Source organism: Trichosurus vulpecula, chromosome 1 (assembly GCF_011100635.1).
Source record: "Trichosurus vulpecula isolate mTriVul1 chromosome 1, mTriVul1.pri, whole genome shotgun sequence".
In the NCBI taxonomy this organism is placed as follows: Eukaryota; Metazoa; Chordata; class Mammalia; order Diprotodontia; family Phalangeridae; genus Trichosurus; species Trichosurus vulpecula.
The window spans coordinates 133,759,237-133,763,774 of record NC_050573.1 but is presented as its reverse complement, the minus strand read 5'-3'; the positions used below and the strand labels follow the sequence as shown (position 1 = coordinate 133,763,774).

The window sequence follows — 4,538 nt, the reverse complement described above, 5'->3', positions numbered from 1 at the left end:
AAGAAAATAATAGCCATGACTGTATCTACATGGTTTCCACTGACCTTTGTTTAGGTTATGTTTTGATCTTTAATTCAATAGAATAATATAAAGTCATATCAGTAGTTATGACAGCAAGAATTTTAGGGAGCTTTTAGTAAATGTTTGAGTTCCAAGAATTTAATACCAACAGTTTCCCAGTATGCAATGGAACTGTTCTAGAAATCAGTGAGATATACTGGATAAGACCCTGAATTGAGAAAAAGGAAATCTGGGCTCTAGAATCAGCTATGCTTCTGTGTGACCTTTGGTAAGACATTTCCCTTCCTGGCATTTCAGTATTTTCATTTTTAAAATGGAGTGAGGCAGTTACTAAATGATCTATAAATTCTGTTCAAGCTCTACCATGCTAAAACTCTAGTCCATATTATCTGAAATTTTCATGTTATACTTTCATCACAAGGCAGTGAAGTAGCACAGTGGATAGAGTGCTGGATCTCAAATCAGGAAGACCCTGAGTACAAATCCTGTCTCAGATACTTAGTAGCTGAGTGATGCTGAGTAAGTCATTTAACCTCTGTCTGACTCAGTTTCTGAAACTATAACATGGGACTAATAATAACCCCTATCTCACAAGGTTTGTGTAAGGGTTAATGAGAGGACTCATGTAAAGTAGTTGGAAAACTCTAAAGCACAATATAAATGCTGGCTATTGTTAACAATTGTTTTAAGTGTCTTGGTGGCAATAGCTATTTATTCTCTCTAATGAAGTGTCCTAGTATTTTGACACTTTGATGTAGTTCAATAGCTTCCTTAGTTGTTTGTGATTTCATTTTCGAAAGAGAATTTCATTTTTCAATTAACAAGTATTTTATTTATTAATCTAAATCTCTTACTACTCCCTTGTCCAAGTGAACAAAATAAAGTATAACAAAACATCACTGCCAGTATCACCACTACCATTACCTCCAACAACAAAAATCCCCCATTACCATCCTCCTATCCTCCCCTCCATTATAATAGCTCATGCCTTTTTTATATGGAATAATTTACCCATTCAGTCTCCCCCCTCCTTCTTCCAGTCAATTTTCTTTCTCACCTCTTATCTATTATTATTTTGGGGGATATCATCCCATCAAGTTCACCTTATATCCACACCTTCTGTCTACATATACTCCTAATTGCTTTTATAGCAGTAAAGTTATTAAGAGTTACAAATATTATCTTGCCATATAGAAATATAAACAGTTTAACCTTATTGAATTTCTTTTGTTTTCTATTTCTTGCTTCTTTTTTACCTTTTTATATTTCCTTTGAGTTTTGTATGGAGGCCAAAATTTTTATTCATCTCTGGTCTTTTAATTAGGAATGCTCAAAAGTCCTCTATTACTTTAAATGTTCATCTCCTCCCCCCAAAAAATATTACATTCAATTTTGCTGGGTAGGTGATTCTTAATTGCAATCCTAACTCCTTTTTCTGCCAGAATATCGTATTCCAAGGCTTCTGGTTCTTTAATGTGGAAGCTGCCAAATCCTGTGTAATCTTGACTGTAACTCCACTATGTTTGAATTGTTTCTTTTTGGCTGCTTGCAATACTTTCTCCATGATCTGTGAGTTCTGGAATTTGGCTATGATGTTCCCAGGACTTAGCATTTTGGGATCTCTTTCACATGGTGATCGATGGATTCTTTTAACTTCTATTTTGCTATCCAGTTCTAAGATCTCAGGGCAGTTTTCTTTGATAATTTCTTGAAAGATAATGTCCAGACTCTTTTTTTCTTGATCTTGGCCTTCAGGTAGTCCAATAATTCTTATATTATCTCTCCTGGATCTATTTTCTAGGTCAGCTATTTTTCTTTTTTCCTTTATAAATAGTATTTTATTCTTTCCAATTATATGTAAAGACATTTTTAACGTTCTTTTTTTGACATAAAAAAATCAAACTTTTTTTAATCAAAATACTAAGAAAATATGACATAGCCTTGAAACAATAGAAGGCTATGTTAATTGCATTCAGTAAGAAGTTGGTATAAAGAGAGCAAGATCTTTTCCAAAACAATGCCTGGTACTAACATGTTGCTCAAAGTTTTAACCAACAGCAATAACTGGATAATTGGTGTTAGCTGCCTCCTGTACTGTGGGGTAGAAAAAAGGTCTCCCTTGCAACCTGCTTAGAAGTTTAAGTTGTCTTCTTACCCTTTCTTGTCCTAAGAGGGTCCTCTCAACAAATTGTTTCTGTTGAAGAGGGCAACTGAACAGGGCCAAGGTCAGGTATAACATCTTTTTGTGCTTTGGGGAAAACTAACTTTCCCCCAAACCAGTCATTTACCATACCATAAAGCAACAGGCTTAAGATTGTTCTGCAAGCAAAGAGAGGTTTTCTTTGGCCTTAACTCAAAATCATTTCATGTTAGTCTCAAAAAACACTTTAACTGAAGTATTGCCCCTATAGCACTTTTCAGAAGGGAAAGAAAAAGTAACCTAAACAGCAGTCCTAGGAAAGCCAATGTAAATGTACCTAAGCTTCACATGTCTGATGGGAGATTTCCCATTATGATCTTGCTTGGTGTCCCAGGTGAAGGATGGCATGCACACTGTCTTCATCAAAGGAAAGATCGCCTGGGAGCTGCTAAGTGCTCTAATCCAAGAAACCCTCTTTCCCCAGACTCCCCTCTGGATGCCAGATCTTGTACTGGGGAGAAAAGCACAACTATGTTTCTCTTTTCCATTCAGTAGTGAATTCATGGATGCTGCTTTCTGCTCTATGGGAAATGGTTCACTCAAGTGGTTGTGAAGTTGGCACCAAACAAAAGTGGACACCTACATCATGGATTCATGCCAGATGAGAGGTAGTTTGGGGAGGAGAACTTCTAATACTTATAAACCCAAAGGGTATTCCGGCTTCTAGGAATGGAACACTTCTGAACCAGCTGGAAGCAGTTAAGGGCTCCAACAGATAGAATAGAGATCATCTTCACTGAAGATGGGCCTGGGTACTATTAACTCTTCATGCTACCTTCAATCCAGATCTTAGCACCTGTTTTTTTCCATTTCTTCACCTATGGGCTAAAACGTACAGAATCCAGAGGCAGATGTGAAATTCCCATAAACTTATTCTTAAACTTGCTACCTGTCTTAATTTGCTCAGTGTTAAATTTTCACTGAAAGGTAAAAATTTCCATACATTTTTATAAGTAGACCCATTCTCCCACCCCAGATGACTACTGAAAATTACCCTATTTTGCAATAGATGCCAGGTAATCCTTCATCTTCTTGGTCATGGTGGGGATGAGGTGCATGTGGTCATCAACACAGGACTCTAGCTGCCTCTTCACCTGCTGCTTCTTGCTCCCAGCATCCACCAAGTCTTTGACTTTGTCATGGCAGTGCATTTTGCATCAAGCCAGTCGGTGCTGGAATTTCTCCAGTTCACTAGTCACAAGGCCTGTGCCAGGGCAAGGGAGCATGGCAGTGTTCAATGCACTGATGAACCTGATGCATGGAGGCCTGGATATCTTCACAGCAGCTGGCACTGTACCGGAACATGGTACTCTGCATCTTGGGAATATTCTTCTGCTCCACTCTTTTCTCCTCGGTGTCTACTGCTTCCTCCACCCGCAGCTGCTGCGACTCCGCCATGGCATACAACCCCCCTTTCTCGCCGCCCCCAGCCCTGCACCCTGCCCTGCTCAGCCTGAGCGCTCTAGCCTAGCCTGGATTCCACATGGAGCCCCGAGAGAGATCCACCACCCCTCCCCGTGCCCCGGACTAAAATTCGTTTATATATAAAATTTTGAGTTCCAAATTTTCTCCCACCCTCTCTCCCTTCCTCCCTGCCTAAGATAGGAAGCAATTTGATATAGCTTATATATGTGCAATCATATAAAACCTATTTCCATATTAGTCATGTCGTGAAAGAAGAAACGGAATAAAAGGAAAACATCCCACAAAATTCTATGTTGTAAGGTCACTTTCCATATTATCATTTTATGATACCAAGGGAGTTTCCCTGTCTTAGTTCATGTATTCTGACATCAGATGTCTTGGTTGCCATGTCTGCTAAACAATAGCCATTGCAACTAGTCACTTGATCTCCTGGAATAACAGCATGGAGAGGCTAAAATAAAAGTTGTGAAGGAGCAATGGGGATGCATGACAAGTGTTCCAGTTTCCTGATCTGAGGCTAGGCTGAATGCGTCACTCAGGTAGCTGTTGTGACAATTCACCCAACTCAGGCTGCCAATTTAATCCTTCTGATGGAGTATAAAGAAATCTCCTCCTTCCACCCAAATGTAGTGCATTTGGACATAATCAAATATTTCATACCACCCAGCAATGGTTCTTCTGGGGATTTCTAGAATTGCCCCAGGATCTGATGCCTAGTCTAAGAATTATTTTTCTCCTCAGATCTAATTACACGAGATAATCTAAGAGTAAGGAGAGTTGCTGTCTTTTCTTTAAACTGGTAAATTAGAGAAGAAATTACAGAAAGTTAGAATTGGACTCAGAATCTCAGTCTTGAAAGGAACCTCAGAGGTTATCATGTCCAACCTATGTA

General features: G+C 38.9%; 1 pseudogene; it reads right to left on the bottom strand.

The window, feature by feature from the left end:
* Positions 1-3,216: 3,216 nt before the first annotated feature.
* On the bottom strand, positions 3,217-3,619 carry LOC118842953 (annotated as a pseudogene).
* Positions 3,620-4,538: the final 919 nt, after the last annotated feature.